The sequence below is a fragment of the Lactuca serriola genome, chromosome 3 (genome assembly GCF_051521515.1).
Source record: "Lactuca serriola cultivar US96UC23 chromosome 3, Lser_US96UC23_V15, whole genome shotgun sequence".
Lineage (NCBI taxonomy): Eukaryota > Viridiplantae > Streptophyta > Magnoliopsida > Asterales > Asteraceae > Lactuca > Lactuca serriola.
The window spans coordinates 36,196,393-36,214,387 of record NC_136410.1 but is presented as its reverse complement, the minus strand read 5'-3'; the positions used below and the strand labels follow the sequence as shown (position 1 = coordinate 36,214,387).

The window sequence follows — 17,995 nt, the reverse complement described above, 5'->3', positions numbered from 1 at the left end:
TTTTATTTTGGGAACAAATTCCGCAACCCTTTTCTTTAAAAGATCACTCTGATTTATAAAACAAAGCATAAACAAATCGGTCTTTTCTGGCCGTGAAATTGGGGATGTCACAGTTGGTATCAGAGCATTAGTTTAAGCGAACTAGGAATTTGTAGAATTTCTAGACTTAAACTTAGGATGCTAAGTGGAGATTGTGAGATGTGTGTCTGTTAAATTTTAGACACGAGCACTAGCTTATCTTAGGAAAGTTGCCTGAGATGCTTTTATGTGCTAAATGTTATATGTTGCCATATATGATATTATTTGTTCGGATCTATGGTCTGTTGCCGACCGGATCTGGAAACCTTATATGTGTAGGATTCTAAGCGTACGACTACGATATTAGAACTAGCATGTAAACGTTTCGGAGTGATAAGGATGATTTGAATATCTATCGTGAATAAGGATCTAATTTCACCTTATTCGGTGTATAGATCAAAATGACAAGAACCAGGAGTGGAGCTGGAAACGTGAACGAAAACAGGAATCAACCACCTGTGGTTGAGCGAGTGGCTGTGGTAGCAGCAACACCTGAACCAATCACAATGGCTGGAGTGCGAACCATGATTCAAGCCATGATGGTTGAACAAAAGGAGGAAATGAGACAATTGTTGTTAAACAACAGGAGTGAACCCTCAATACCAGTTGAACAGCCTGAGCTGAATGAGGGGCAGTCAGAGGAAGGGAACTATAGTGGGACCATTGGTCAAGCCAACCCACCAATAGTTCGCCGAAACAATCAGGACGAAGAAAATGATGGACGTGGATGCAAGTACAAGGATTTCATGGCATCCAAACCACCATGTCTTTCTGGGAGCCCGACACCGGTGCAAGTCATGGACTGGATCTCCGAGATGGAGACAATGTTTGAAAGTTGCGAGTGTAGCAACAGACAGAAGACCGCTCTTGCAATCCCTCTGTTAAAATCTGGAGTACTGAGCTGGTGGAAGTTATTGGTCGGTTCAATGCCCAAGGGGGAAGCTAGCAAGATGTCTTGGGAAGAGTTCGTGGAGCAAATGTAAATAGATATTAAAAATTGTTTGTTATTAATAACTTTTTATGAATTAAATAGACGATGATAATGATCGAATAGAAGTTGCATAAAGTGTAGGTGATGATGATTATGAATTTATGATTGAGTAGTTCAATGAAATTAATTTTTTTTTCAATAAAATTTCAAACCAAAAATAAATGTAATCACATTTGGTAGAAGTCTCCTACATTTACCACACATAAATAAGTCTAGCACTTGAATGAATCATATGTTTCATGCAATTGATCGAATTGAGATTGTTGGTGGGGGTAAATCAAACAAGTAACGAACGATTTATTTTTAATTTATAATTGTATTTAAAAAAATGATGATGAAGATGTGAAAATTCCATAAATTTTACAGAGTTAAATGGAATAAGAATTTTACAAAGTAAAGTCGAATACAAGTGAAATATTAAAAAGAAAATTTTAAAGACCACCACAACATTATATTTAGTAGTAAATATATTTAGTTTCCACGACTTTATAAATTTATTATTAAATTATAAGTTTGATCGGGGATTGAGACGATCACAAATGTCTTATAGAGTACTAAAGAAACAAATATGTATCTTTGTATGTTTAAAAAACATATCAATCTCCGAAAAGTAAATCGGCAGGTTAAATATTGGAGTAATTCGGTGGATAGTCGCCTTTAAATCATTTATTTTTTTAAACAAAGTTAATTTCGTAAATTGGTAAATGAAAAAAAAAAAAAACATTGTTTCTATTCAATGCAATCAAAAGATAGACAACAATCAATTTGTGTTCATAAAATACCATTATTTCAATGATATTTTATGGAAAAATAAATAAATAGATTGTTACATATTTGTGGTACTATTTTAAGAACATAAGTGTTTTATAAATAAAATACAAATAACTAGTATTTAAGTCATCTACAATTAATAAAAATAAAAACTATAAGGTCTTTTGGTATAGGACCCTCCTCGCGCTTGAAATGTTGAGGTGGCGGACATGCCCGTCAATGAACACCGTCATAAGGGCGAATAGATGTGATGTGGAGTGAACCTCCATGCTTGTTTACGCCTAATAGGATTGCTTCATTTCCAAACGGTCACAAAAATGGTCATTGTCACAGTTTGTGTATTAAAAAAAAATTAGTTACTTTTCAAATTTAAACCATACACTCTTAATTATATATATCAACCGTTTTATATATATTTTACTCTACAAATTAACACATAAATATTTTTTTATTTTCTCATATATATATATATATATATATATATATATATATATATATATATATATATATATATATATATATATATATATATATATCCTTATCCCTATACTAATAAAATAGTAGCTCTTTTGTCATGTGTCATCATATTAAACTTCTTAATTAATGTGTTACTACTTGTCAATCTATTAGTTCATAATTTTAAATTTATTAGACCTTCTCATTAATGTGATGCTATTTGTCAATGTATGTATTCTCTATTTTAAATTTTAAATTTTATATTATTATTTTCATTAATTCACAAATAAAAATATCTAATATATATTTAAAATTAATTTTATATTTTTATTTGAACCAACGATTATAATTTCATATAACTAATAAAAATATCTCTTAAATTAATAATTTATTTAAAATAACTGATTAATAATTTTTAGTTTAAACTATAAAAATTTAATTAATTTTATAACTATGGTTCCCACGGGTTATAAACTAGTGTGTGTGTGTGTATATATATATATATATATATATATATATATATATATATATATATATGAAAACCTTATTTTCCATATAACGTGTGAGGCGCGTGAGGCGCCTTCATGAGTCTCCACATTTCGGGTTATTGGTGGTCCATTAATAGTTTTATGGGTTAAAAAGGATCCACTTGACCACGATACACCGTCTAAAGATTGGAATTGGATCATCACACCCGTTGGAGGCGTTTGTTCCAAAACAGCCCTAAAATCGTTTTTTCATCCGTCAATCGTACATTGGATTTTCTTCTTCATGTTCCCGTTCTTCGTCTATCGTAAAAAAAACCTTTAACCGCATCAACATAAAAATTCTAGAATGCCTGAAATCTTGTCGCCATATATTTCCAGCCAATTGAATTGATTTTCCTTCATGTCTCCCTTGGTTCATCGCTAATCCTCTCTATCTCTCCTTTTCTTTAGATGCACCGCTCCTTTAATGTCGATTTTGTTTCTTTTTGTAGTTAGGGTTTTTGATTGGAAATCCCATCATCATCATCATTCATGTTTGTTCTTTGGACGACTTGATTTTCTGTATTTGTCGATTAAATTCTATCATTGGAACTTGAAATTTAGGATATGATTAAAATTTGTCTTTCAGATATGTTATCGATCACTCTCATGTTGACTTAAGGTTGCAATGTTTAGGAATTCATCTGTTGTCTTTGATTTTTTGCTTCTTAATTACGGAAATCGAACGCCTACTCAGCCCTACCTATTTGTTCAAGTCATCTACTTTCTTTATACGTATGTATTTCTCTTCATACCCTGTTATCCTTTTTTCATGCACTCCCTCTTATTGTTCTTATATTAACTCCACTTTTGGACTACGAGTCTCTTGGATTCTGTTTTTGTATTTTGTGTTTATGATTTCATAAATTTCTTTAGATTTCTAGAATAATTAAAATTTTTAATTTTTTCCAGTGATTTCATGATATAACATATTCAATATATAAAAGCATCTTGGAAAATCATGTCTTACATGTAATGCCATTATTGCGTCTTATAATTTGTGGTTTTAGTTTTAAATTTTTAATTGTTGTGTTTAGTATAATTTGTTGCTTATTTTATTTTATTTTTTTCGCTGAACTGAAGTGTCTCAAATTCATTCCTTCCATGTTGAACTTTGTGAATAAAATTTTGTCTCGATTAGTTTGTGGAATGAAGTTACTGTAGTAGCTAACAGTAGCTAACAGGATTTGACATGATAAGAGTATTATGGTTGGAAAATTTGCCTTGAATCTCTGTATTATGATGTTGCAACATAACCTATTTGGGCTATAATTCTGTGGAGCTTTATTTGAGGCAGCATTGAAATGATACAGGAAGATGTTAAATAAAGCTAGAACGTCATCAGAAAGTAATTTGGATTCAGTTCCATTAAATATGACTCTGGAATGTGTAAATTTACAACAACATTATGTATGTTTAGTGATATTTTTTTGTTGGATTAGAAAATATCAAATGTTTTCGAAGGCTATTTTGTGAATGAGTTTGATATCATCTTCAAACTAAAAATGTGTTGCAAATTATGTTTTGGTTGTGGGGAAAGGGAAAGCAACTGATGTGAAATTACGATTTTGTGTTTTTCGGTTTAGCTTATTAGTCAAGTTTTATGGTTATTGAATTTGAAATTAAATTTTGTGTTTCCTTTTGCTAGTGGAGATAAAATCATGGTTATATTACAAGAGGATGAAGGAAAGAATTAAAGAAAGCAATATTAAATACTCTCTAGGATTTTAACTACTTGAACGATGAGGAAAAGGGGGAAGCAAAGCAACTAACGTGAAAAGTCTTTTTAGGTATATTGTTTTGTTAATGGCAGTTGATGTATTTATATGCTCTTTGTGTTTTAGGTATAAAATATATTGGCTCATCAAGCATGGTTTTGAGTTTGTAGGTACAATTAGAGGTCAATTCTTTTCGTTCAGACTCCGAGTTTCTATCCTGGGTTATTTCTCTGGTCCGTACTCACAAACCACAGGTTTTGACTTTTGAGCTTTGTTTTAATTTTTTGATTTTTGTGCAGAGACCACAAATGGAATTCAGATTTTCGTTCCTATTTACAACAAACTAGACGAGCAATATCTTGCAAGTTTTTCAGTTATAGGTAAACTATTAACATATTTCGTAAGTTTTTTTTAGAGTTTGCAAAACTGTTTTCTTATTTATGTTTCTTTTAAAAATGAGCTTTGGTATCTTCATTTTTATTTTTGATTGTTTACGACCGGATATCTGATTGTTGTCATTTTTATCAAAAAAGGGCTAAAAGATTGTCTTTTGATCATTTTATGTGGTTGATGTCTAGATCTAATGTGAAACAGTTTCTGGCTTTGATGAGAATTTGACATTTTACAATTTCATGAGTATATAGAGAAGGTGTATTTCTAATTGTTATTATTAGTCAGAAATGATACAACAACCACTAGTGTTCTTTCTGATGTTCTTGATCTTCAAGATGTAGCACATAACCCAACACGACTAAATTTTAAGCAACATGAAGATAGTCAAAGTTTCAATTGTTGTATGTGATATCAATAGTTTTTCTTATTTTATGCAATCTTTGTATTTTATTAAGACATGTCTACAAGGACAAACTTCTCTATACTGCTATTTGAATAAGACATGTCAAAACAAAAAAATGCTTTCTATTGACAAATCAATCTATATTAGAGTTGCATGGCTTTTTCTCTATGGATAACCACATTGTCTTTAGATGATTATAACATCACCTAAGTACATATAGTTGAAAAAAATAAGGAAAACAAATGGATATTGACCTCGGTTCATTCTTTGAAATACCCAAATTACCCTCCATGGGTCGTGCTTAGCACGGCCTGTTAACATTACTAGTATATATATATATATATATATATATATATATATATATATATATATATATATATATATATACTATCTTATTAAAGAAATCCCACTATTTCTAAAAACAGATTGAATATAATAATAGTATTTTTTTTAAGACGTTCAAATCATTAAGCTAATATTATAAGTAGTCATCAAGAAAATAATATTAAATTTTAACCTGTGTTTTGAATCATTATATTTCTCAACAAATTCTATCTCCTTCCCTGAATTTCGGATAATTCAAAATTTGAAACCATCAGAAAATATATGTTGATTCAAATATCTCTCCTACAGATGACTCTTTCTTAACAGGTTATTATTTTAATCCTTACTTGTAATTGATTTCATCATTTTTAACTTTTTGTATTTTTATCTTATAAATATATTGGGTGAAGGCTTTATTATATCATGTTTGTTCCTAAAAAGGTTTTTACTATGTTTCTTTAATGTGTTGGCTTTGCAGGTTCAAAGAACTCAACCAAGAGGGCCAGTTAGAGCATTGTATTATCATTAGTTTGTATATTTTGGCATCTTACTTTTGCTATAAATAACGGTTAAATACAAGATTTGACATGATTAAGGTAGTTTGTATATTTTTCATCTTGTTTAGTCTAAAAACGAAACCTTTTTCATCATTGGTCCTTATAATATCAAGTTTCATCACATGGACTTGCTGATTACGGTGATTATTGTCCTTATTATAAGGGTTCTATATAGATTTTGTTCAATATTTTAAGGTTTCGAAAACCTAAATCAATATGAATCCTTGAATTATATACCATCATTGAAAATGTTTTAATGACCAAACTTGGTTTAAAATCACAATGAACAAGTTGACACCTGAGTATTTTGGCATTCTCAAAAGCCTATTTATCGACTTTTGAATCACAACACCTGATATTCTAAAGGTTTATTTTTATAAACTATTATTTATATATTTTATCATTTTACTTAGTAGGACATTAAATTAATAAAGGAATTAAGGAAAACGAAAAAAAAAAAAAAAAAAAGAGGACGATAAACAATACAAGTGGTTTGGGTATGTATAAATGGAAGTAATAACCATTTAGGGGGTGTTTGGCAAAAAAAACTTATTGCTTATTAGTTTATTAGCTTATAAGTTAATAAGTAAGTGTAGGGTAACTTATGAAAAAATGATGTATTAGAGGTTCCACACCGGAATAAGTTATTTTAATCCAAACACTTTTTTAACTTATAGTGATGTCGAACCTAATAAGTTGTTTTAAAAAAAGCTTAGCCAAACACCCATTAATATGGTATGGTAATGCTCTTGAAAAATAGATGTCATTTAATATTCATTTCTCGAAGTGAACGCAAAATGGTTTTAACTCTAAAGAGATCAAATTATTCGCCGTCCGTCGCTTTGTGCGGGTAGACGGCTAGTGTGTATGTGTGTATATATATATATATATATATATATATATATATATATATATATATATATATAAGTCCTATTATTCTAAGAGCTCGTACACAAACTAAACCATGTCCGCTGTACGCCACGTCATCTACCTCCTAAACGACGCCATGAATTAACATTGGTTTATAACGACTCATGTTCGACTGTGCCGTATCCGCTTACCCTCCTCATGTCTATCCTCCATCCCACCACCGGCTCCCATTCTCCACTAAGAACAACTCCGACGCTTGTATGGGGTTCAAATCTGCATATTTTTGGCGAAACTGTTTGTTCCTTTTCTTCCTGTTTCTTTCTCTATAAAACGATAACCCCTTCGACTTTCAATTTTGGAAAACATAACTTTAAATCGCCTTGATTATTTGTTGTACTAGAAATAAAGTTCCAAATTATACATCTTTGTTTAGGATAGTGTTTTTTCAACGACGATAACGGTTATTCACTTCCATACAACTAGATATTCCATTCATCCTGGAGTAGACGAGATGTACATGGACCTAAAGGCCCTTTAATGGTGGACAAAAATGAAGGTTGAGATTGCCACCTATGTAGGTAAATGCATGCGTAACATGTTCCAAGGTCAAGGCAGAACATAAACAACCCTCGGGATTGTTACAGCAGCCAGAGATTCCCAAATGGAAGTGGGAGCATATCGTAATGGACTTTGTTACTAAATAACCAAAGACTACTGTTGGTTTTGACACTATATGGGTAGTTGTCGATTGGTTAACCAAGTCTGCCCACTTCATACCGATAAAAGAAACTGATAAGATGGAGAAGCTGACCAGAACGTACCTTAGAGATATCGCCAGATTGCATGGGGGTACCCTTATCCATTATCTTTGACAGAGATAGCAGGTTTACCTCTCGCTTTTGGTAAAGATTGCAAAATTCCCTTGGTACGCATCTGGATATGAGTACAACTTATCATCCGCAGACCGATGGCCAAAGTGAAAGGACCATCCAAACGTTGGAAGACATGTTCAAAGCATGTGTGTGATAGGTTTCAGAATTGCATGGGATACTCAAATTCCTCTGGTTGAGTTCTCATACAATAATAGCTATCACACGAGCATCAAGCAGCACCGTTCGAAGCACTATACGGCCGAAAATGTCGATCTCCCATTTGTTGGACAGAAGTTGGCGATACCCAACTAACCAAGAAATTCATAGGGGATACACTACGAACAGGCCCAAAGATTATTCACAAGATGACTGAAAAGATAGTGCAAATAAGAGAACACATGAAGGCAACATGTGGTCGTCAAAAGAGCTACGCCAACATAAGGCGTAAACCCCTGGAGTTCCAAGTTGGAGACAGGATAATTGTAACATCCCGTTTATTAAATAAATAAATAGATAAAATTGATGAATGGATAGTAGCTATAAAATCCACAATATTTAGTGGGGTGTTGGTTTTGGGGAGCCAAATGTTATAATTTGGATTATTCGGGGGTTAAAGTGTAATCTCGGGATTTATTTTGTAAAGTCTTTTAGAAGACAGAGGGTGTTTGGTAAGTATTGGACTTATCATGAAAGGATTTTGAAAACTGAGGGTTGTTAGGTAAATTTCGGATTTGATTTGAATGGAATTTTAGAAGGCATAGTATAAATGGTAATTTATGGACTATGTTTGAAGAGATTGTGAATGGGAGGGACCGGTTCTACCATTTTCGTTATAAGTTTGCATGGAGACGGTATTCAAAACCTGATACCCTCCATAACTGTCAGATGGACGTATCCCATGTAACCCTAACCCTAAAAGTGTGCAGCCGCCACCCTCCGGTGTCGCTACCTTATACCCCTAACCTCCCTCCGCCACCGCATAGTCACCATTGTGGTCGGAAACCGCTGGAGCCAATCTCTTCTACGTCGGGAAGAGAGCGAGACAGTCAGAGAATGGACCACCGCTGGCCACCACAAGGGTGGTTGTGAATGAGTGTATGTGTGTGTTATTTGGGATATTATGATGTATAATGTATTATTAGGGCGGAAAACCCAAAGAAAACCCACCACCATCATCGTGAAGTGGTGACTGCCGCCACCAACCGTTGTGTTGGGTGGCACTGTACATTTATATGATTAGATTACTATTTTGGATGTTTGATCAGGTGTTAGTTTAGAATCATAACCACCACCGCGAGGTGGCCACCGCCGCTGCCTCGAGCCACCATTAACCACCACTACCCGAGGTAGTAGTGGGTGGTCCCCAACTTAATTAATAATTAATAAATCTAAAAACTTAACAAATGGATTAATTAGAATATGATTGGGTTGGAAAACCTAATTAGGGTTTAGAAAACCTTAATTTAGCATGGGCCTTGAGTTGGGCCTTCCTATAGGGCTTTGGTGATTAGGCTATTGATGGACCATCCAAGAACAAGCATATAGACTAGAATATTTGAATTGGGATTTAGGATAAGGCCCATTGGGAAGGCTTGGTACCAATTTGGAAAATTGGGTCATAAGTGGTCCATAATTAGGTTTTGAAGAATATGAGATATTGGACCATCGGAATGCCAATCATTGGACTAGAATAAATGGTTGGGCCTTAAGGTAAAACCATATAGAGGTTTGGGCCCAATTTGGAAATTTGGGCCATAGTTGGGCCTATAGAGTATGAGTTTGGGCCTTAATCTTGGACCAAGCTAGGTTAGGGGTAAAACAGTCCTTTTACCCAAAGTGGGGATTTTAGGGTTATGCATTTGGAACCTAATTATTAATTGGGTGTTATTTTGATGTTGACAGTTTAGGAATCTGTCATCACCAATGTCGGCCTGTTTATGTATGTTAGCATATTCCCAACTTAGGTCCAATGTCGGGGTTAGCCCGATGTAGATTATATGTTTTCGGACTTCGGTCCGATGCCGGGGCAAACTCGAGGAATGTTTGTATGTTTGATGTCTTCGTGATTCTTGCATGTGTTTGTTTATGTGTTCCAACTTCGGTATGATGTCGGGGCAAGCCTGAGGAATGTTTAGCTTATATGTTATGTGTTATGTGTTCTGGACTTTGGAATTTTTAGCATATATGTTATGTGTTATGTGTTCTGGACTTCGGTCCGATGTCGGGGCAATCCCGCGGAATGTATATATGGTTATGTTATGTGTTATGTTATATGCTAGTTGATATGTTATATGTATACCGGACTTCAGTCTGATGTTGGGCGGGGCCCGATGCTGGACTTCGGTGCGATGGCAGGCGAGGCCCGATGCCGGATTCGTCCGATATCGGGCGGGGCCCGATGTAGTGGGCAAGGCCCAAGGTATGCTATTATGTGATTATGTGTATGGTATGTGGTAGTTTAGGGAGACTCACTAAGCTTCGTGCTTACAATTTTCTTTTTTGGTTTCAGGTACTTCCACTAGCAAAGGGAAGAGCTCGAGATGACTACATGGCACACACCGCAACTATTATCCTGGGTTGATTTACTCTGATGTTTTGACATGATTTTGATATATTGATAGTTGATTATAACCTTTATGAGATACATAGTTTATGATTTTTATATGATGTATGATACTCATGGTTTTTTTATTTATGAATTAAAACGAAATATTTTAGATTGTATTTTGGGATGTTACAAGTTGATATCAAAGCCTTGGTTTGAGGGATTTGGGCAAACTCTCGGGTGTGTCTGAAGTCAAACTAAAGACTTGGTATGAAAATTTTCAAAAAAAATCATTTTTGTAAAACACTTTGAGAAAAAGAAATGAATTTTGAAAAGAGAAAAGAACTTTGAAAAAGAGAAAATGGTGTGGTGCATGCAATCAACCGAGCTCAAGTAAGTACTCCCAAATTACATATACAAGTTTATGTTATGATATGTTTATGAGAACTGCATGCTAGATTAGGGCTAAGGATCTATGAAGGATGTCTTATGTGCCAATTATATGTATATCAACTTTATGACCTACATGCTAGTATAAATTAGTCGGTGTTATGATGGCATGATTAGGGTATGCTTGATTATGTGTACTCAATGCTCGAATGTTGCTTGCTTTTTGCTTTTAGGAGTTCTAGTTATCTTTTACTAACTAGTAAACGAATATGTTAAGTTACATATTGCAAGGACTAAATAATTTCAGAATGTTAGGTCTAGCTCTATTTCGCAGCTCTTATTTGAGTTCAACTGTTGTAGGGTAGGATCTCTCATTCGAAGAATTATCTAGTCCTAGCGATATGTGATGGTATTCGTGAACTAGTTAGGGGGAGATAGCAGGGACTTCTTATGTAAATGATGGCGGAGAGTGGGATGGTGATTACTCTAGGGCAAGCCTAGGATGAGATTAGCGTGAGAACAACAGTAGCAGTAAAAAGGACTTGGTGGAGTCAAGGCAGTTCTTGAGGAAAATACGGATAAAAGTGGAAAGATGTATGGGCCCATACTACTGAAAGCAGAGGATCCGTATTCGAATCAAGGAAGGCTGAGGTGAAGCCAGGGAACTTGTAGTGTGTGAGATACCTCGAGTTATGATGAGTATTATGGTGAATGTGATGGATATTTCAAAGTATAGTGACGCTACGTGGTAGACCAAATGATAGTCCTAGTGTCGAAGAGGGATCAGGCTCGGACTCTAGAGCCGAGTAGCTTGATGGTCAGATGAGGGAGTTCATTCCATCTGAGATTATAAGCAGTATCATTAACCAGACTCCTGTGATCTTCAATACGGTCAAGGAGGGCATTGTGGAGATTTGTGATAAGAGGTTGGGTGTATTCCGCATTGAGGTAGCAGCCTTGATAAGGACCGTTACGTTGACTTTTCGGGAATTCAAAGCTTGTGAAGCTCCAGAATATCATGGGGGTTAAGGACCCCATTGCTAGTAGCAGATGGTTGGCAGATGTCGCCAACGTTTTTTGTACCAGTCGTTGTCTCGAAAGGGGACCAGGTCCGACTTCCTTCGTGTCTCCTGAAGGACAAAGTACGTGATTGATGGGAAGAGGTTGGTAGTGAGTTGAGTGATGAAGTGGTTGATGCTATGTCATGGGATGACTTTTCGAATAGATTTCAGGAGAAGTTTCCCCGGCAAGTCAGGCGTAACAATTGGCGCAAGAGTTGTTAGATCTCCACTAGATGACTGAGACTGTAGCAGAGATCACTGCCAAGTCTCGGGAAAAGCTTATTTGGTATCTCATTATGTAGCAAATGAGAAAATGAAGAAGGTAAGGTATCATGACATACTGCAGAATGATAGCGGGGATATCATGAATATCTTGGGGTGTAAGATCCTGAATGATATGACTTCTAGAGCCTAAGAACGGGATATTGACTTGGAGCACATTGGGAAGAGGGAACCAAATCAGTTGCTTATATTAAAAGGTCTCGAGAGGAGACCCAAGATTTTGGATCAGCTTTTAAGAAGTCAGCAGGGCCAGATTCAGTGCAGCACTAGCAGGAAACTGCACGATGGAGTTTTTCGCTCTAAGGGCTTGGGTAAGGGTACACTTGGGTTGTTTCCATCTTTGTGTTAGGGTCATATCTTCAAGTGATGTCATATGTCATTTGCATGCCGAGAATTATTATTGGGCAGCGGAAGGTCATTTCCCTAATTGCGGATTCGAGAAGTGTTCATCTAGTTCTTAGAAGTTGTGTGATCTTATGGGAGTGGCTAGTAATGGAGCACTAGTTGGTAAGAGATGGTTGTCATCGGATTGATCGTTGGAAAATGAGAAGGATTGGGAATTATTCAATTCTTATGTATTGTGAAGACTTAGTCAAATATAAGTGGGGGAGAATCGTCCAGGGATCTAGAAGCAGGAGCAGTTTTGAAACTAGGATAAGTTTTGCATCCTTTTCAGGAAGAAAGACGGCCCACGCGGCTATATGGAATAAGGGTAGTGTGATTTGGAAGTTCGGAAAACTTGCCCATGATGAGATCGCGTTCTCAGACTGTTTGATAGCCGGCTTCAGGGAGTCAGGTTGGGGATTCCAGTCAGGACATGGGTTCAAATTTTGGATGTTAGATCATGTGTGTGTACTCGACGTAGGATATGTTCGGATTGGTAATCAGCGATTGAGATAGTGTGGAAAGTGTTGTAAGACTGCGGGATAATCGTAGCAATCACTAGCAGCCAGATAGTGTAAGAAAGTTTTGTAAGTCTGCAGGAGTAGCCGGAGCATTCACAAGGTTGGTAGATAGTGCTAGAAGTGTTGTAAGTCTGTAGGTGTAGCCGTAGCATTCATAAGGTTGGTAGATAGTGCTAGAAGTGTTGTAAGTTTTCGGGTGAAGCCGTAGCATTCACAAGGTTGGCAGATAGTGCTCGAGTGTTGTAAGTCTGCGGGGTGTAGCTGTAGCATTGATTAGGTTGGTAGATATCATGAGCTTGTTGTTAGAACGCGGAAGGAACAGTAGTACCCTATAGTTTGGGTGCAACAGTGAGGGCATGGAAAATCCACAGATTGGTTTACGGATTTCCCCAGAAGAATTAGACTTGGTTGAGCCAGCGATACGACCGTAGGAATGCCACTATTATTATGGGATCAGGGAAGCAATGGACCGTATAAGGTCGTTTGTGGTGCAAGGTGACCTTTAAGTTATGTAACAATCACTTTTAGCCTTGGAATTGGTGACATCAAGACTCGACGTATGGAAGTTAGATCAGAAAGTCGTTAGAGCCACAATGTCAAGAGAACTAGTGACAACTATTGATAGACAAGGACTTTGTTCGGAAGTCACGTGGGGCGACTGTGAGATTGCTCTTGGCTCAGCAACCGAGCAAGACTTCAGCATTTCAGATAAGCTGTAACCAGGGAGGTTCCGGTGGATTTTGGGAAGCAGCCATGTGGCAGCATACTGTTTCAAACAGTTCAATGCTTCAGACAGTTTCAGTGTCTCAAGTAGTAATGGTATTTTAGGATTTTAAGTATGGTTTGAGTAACAGATTGTTGGCTAATGCTAAGTCACTCAGATCGGGATTCATCTGTAATGATTCTATATGGGTGGTCTGTCAGGGAGTCAGACCACCCCTACAATGCAGATTTCAAATGGAGTAAATGTGACCATAATGCCAGGAATTTGTGCATCTTCGGGTTTTAGAACCCGATGAGGGTTGGCTTGATTTGCCTTGGGAAGGCTGGGTATGCTCGATATTATGGCCATGTCGCTCAAGTTGCCGGGCGTGTAAGGGATGGTAAGGAATGATTTCGAGGACAAAATCTAATACAAGTGCGGAGAGTTGTAACATCCCGTTTATTAAAAATATATATAGATAAAATTTATGAATGGATAGTAGACCAAAAATCCACAATATTTAGTGGGGTGTTGGTTTTAGGGAGCCAAATGTTATAATTTGGATTATTCGGGGGTTAAAGTTTAGTCTCTGGATTTATTTTGTAAAGATTTTTAGAAGACAGGGGGTGTTTGGTTAGTATTAGACTTATCATGAAAGGATTTTGAAAACTGAGGGTTGTTAGGTAAATTTCGAACTTGATTAGAATGGAATTTCAGAAGGCATGGTATAAATGGTAAATTATGGACTATGTTTGAAGAGATTGTGAATGGGAGGGACCTGTTCTGCCATTTTCGTTAAAAGTTTGCATGGAGACGGGATTTAAAACCTGATACCCTCCATACCCGTCGGATGGACGCACCCTATGTAACCCTAACCCTAAAAATGTGCAGCCGCCACCCTCCGGCGCCGCTACCTTATACCCCCACCCTCCCTCCGCCATTCCATTTATTGAATACCTTTCCACTTTTTATCAATCTATAGATGCAAACAGAAAGAAACATATTTATAACTACGTATGTTATTTGTAGCTATTGTCATTTGTATTCAACCATAGTTCCAGGAAAAGGATAAAATAGTCATTTACCTTCATTCAGTTGTACTATTTTAATCTTTTTACTATTCACCCTCACTTGTTTTTTAAGAAGGTCGTATGCTAGATTCAACTTTGTTTAAAAAAATGGATATGGTATATTACCCACATTAAAGATGCCCTTATGCAGAATCCGGGAAGGTTCTTAGAACTGATATGTAAGATGCCAATGCTCTGTAAGCTATTGTTATATTAGTTCCTTCATTTTGTGATGTGCGTTTTGATTCAAGGGGACCTTGAAACCTAATTTCCATGCAAATACTATGTTAGATGAGAATTTCCAAAGGGAAAATATTAGGCACAATCCTATCATATTGAACTTACTATAAAATATCAACCATTTATTAATATTTCTTTATTTTGTAATTTGGAACAAACTTGCAAACTGGGTTAAAGTGACAGTTGGCTTGAAGCAACAATTATTAACACATGAAGAAGAAAAAACCACGACATGACGACCCATTTATGAAAGAGAAGCGTTATGATATAAGATTTTGTTTTTAAAAACTAACAGCAAGGGCATGATTCACTAATAAATGAAATTTCTGACAATAATTTTATTACCTACCTTCCCATATCTATCTTACCCCAAATAATAACACCCAAAAAAACCAGAACTAATCAAGACCAGATAAGCAACGTATGAGACTTTATGTGTAAATATTGTCATACTTTTGAAATAGATCATACAAGAATTCTATATCTTCGTTATCCTAAGACAAAATCAATTCAAATTTTACCAAAAAAGTATAACTGCCAAAAAATTACACATGCTTTCAAAACAGGACATAATTACTTACCGTTCCTCATGACCAAACCTCCGCAACTGAGGTTATCGATTCTTTCAAAACCACAAGTATACACCCAATATTAAAGCTTAGAACAAAGTTAAGTAAACTTGTTTAAAATCTATATCAATTTACGGTAACGTAAGGTAATCAGAAAACATACCAACATTAAAACATCCTGAGAATGAATCCACCCTTAATAAACCCTAAAACTGAATGCTCGAATCCAACCAGTAATTACCTGCTATGAGAAGTAGGAGAAGAAAAAACAAAAAATTAAAATCCTAGTTATATTTAAAATTAGAAAAAAAAATGAAAACATACATCTGTAGCCCGTATTTGATCTCCAGCTGTTGTGACCTCTTCTAAATCGATTGAAACAATCCTAAAAAAAATTAGGAAAACTCAGTTAAACTTGATTTCTTGGTTAGAAGTGAAAAAGAAAGAGAAACAACCAAGGAGGAGCACCGAAATCGCCGATGTTGTCGACATCATCGTCGTCGAAGAAGTAGTCGTCGGCAAGAGCAAACACAGAGAAGATAGAATAAAATAAGATTCCCTCTCCCAGTCAGTGGTCGATTGCAAGAGGGCAGAAATTAGCGGTCGACGGTTTCGCGGTGGAGAAGGAGACGCCGATGAGGTGAAATGGGTATGAGAAACAGACGATTGAATTAATGTGTGTATCGGCGCCTACATCTTCATTCTTAAAGTCTGTAGAAGCAACCCCATCGACGACGATAGGTAAGCGGTGGACGTGGAGTCTAAATTTCTATGTTAAGACGGTGAAAGGATACCGGATGAGAGAGACAGATGGGGAAGATAAAGATCTTGTATGTCGATGCTTTTAGAGAGAGACGTGGTTTTGGAGCCGATGGAAGCTTCTTGTGTGTATGTTTCTAAGTGGATATGTGGCTAATGGTTTTGGAGCCGATGGAAGCTTTTTGATGTGTAGAAAGATGGAGAGGTGGATATGTGGCTAATGTGTCTATGTTTTTTACTGGAAGTAGAAGCAGTGGACGGAGACGTGTACACAAACTTGATAGAAAATAGCATTTACTACCCATAAGAGAATCTAAGCAAAAATACAGAAAAGAAACGGAATTGAGAATATATATATATATATATATATATATATATATATATATATATATATATATATATAAATTGTAACATCCCGAAATATCAAAAGTAGAGTTGAAGGGCTAAAAGAGTAAATTGGGAAAGAGTGACTCGGCGAGTCCATGGGTGGACTCGGCGAGTAGAGTCACGACTTGGTCGCGTGTTAAGTAGCCGACTCGGCGAGTCAGTAAGATGGACTCGGCGAGTAGGCGCTGAATGGAGAAAACCTTAATTCTCAGGGTTGAGCCCTATATAAAGAACATAACATCCATTCCCCCAGCCTCTTTACTCATCCTCAAGTCCAGAAACCCTAACCTTCGTATGTGAGTGGATCAAGTTGCATTTGGGAGCTTGGAGAAGCATTTATTGAGGAATCTTGAAGAGGAAGAGGCTTGGAGCAAGGGGCTTTGCTTGGATTCGAGTTCCATTGCAGTTGGGGCGTTCTTTTGAGGTAATATCTCGTCATTGGGCTGTTACTCTTATGGATTCATCATTTTGGGGTTTGTAAGGAGCTTATCTTGGTATGTTTTGGAGTTTGGAAGTTAGATCTGAGGTTGCTACCTCTGATCTGGAGTGGTGATGGTCCTAATGTGCATAAAGTCCCTGTGTTGAGTGTTGGGTGAAGCTATCATGTCCCAAACCTTAGCCCTAATGTGCAAAATGCATAGATCTCTTTGGATTCATGTAAAGTTTGCCACTTTACGTGATGGATGGGTTGAAGGAGGCTAGATCTATGTTTTGGATCAATTACATGGCCTGGAATGCTTCTGTATGGATTCAGACCGATGGTACTCGGCGAGTCACATGGGTGGACTCGATGAGTTGCTTGAAGATAGCCTAGAACTCAGCGAGTTGTATGAACAACTCGGCGAGTAGCTTGAAGATAGCCTTAGACTCGGCGAGTCTGTTCTTGGACTCGGCGAGTCTTGTCGAAGAGTCCCAATATTTTCTGGTTGAGTCGAGAATCATCGAGTCAAGGGATGGCTCGGTGAGTTGTGGGCGAGTGGACTCAGAGTTGTTGGACTCGACGAGTCTCGAGGTGACTCGGCGAGTTAGGTCGCGGATTGAGGGAAGTTCTGAGTATGGGGACTCGGCGAGTCATCGGGTTGACTCGGCGAGTAGAGTCAGTCAGGGGTTGACGTTGACCTTGT

At 36.5% G+C, this 17,995-nt stretch overlaps 1 long non-coding RNA gene across 3 annotated transcripts; it reads right to left on the bottom strand.

Moving 5' to 3' along the window:
- Positions 1-14,789: 14,789 nt before the first annotated feature.
- LOC145091910 (uncharacterized) lies at positions 14,790-16,713 on the bottom strand. Of its 3 annotated transcripts, none has more exons than XR_013702370.1 (4): positions 16,181-16,713; positions 16,050-16,110; positions 15,738-15,966; positions 14,790-15,180 (listed from the first exon to the last, which is right to left on the bottom strand). It is a non-coding gene; the product is annotated as an uncharacterized LOC145091910 (long non-coding RNA). The 3 variants fall into 3 exon arrangements; XR_013702371.1 differs by having other exon boundaries at positions 15,889-15,966; positions 16,181-16,711; XR_013702369.1 differs by having other exon boundaries at positions 14,790-15,966; positions 16,181-16,711.
- Positions 16,714-17,995: the final 1,282 nt, after the last annotated feature.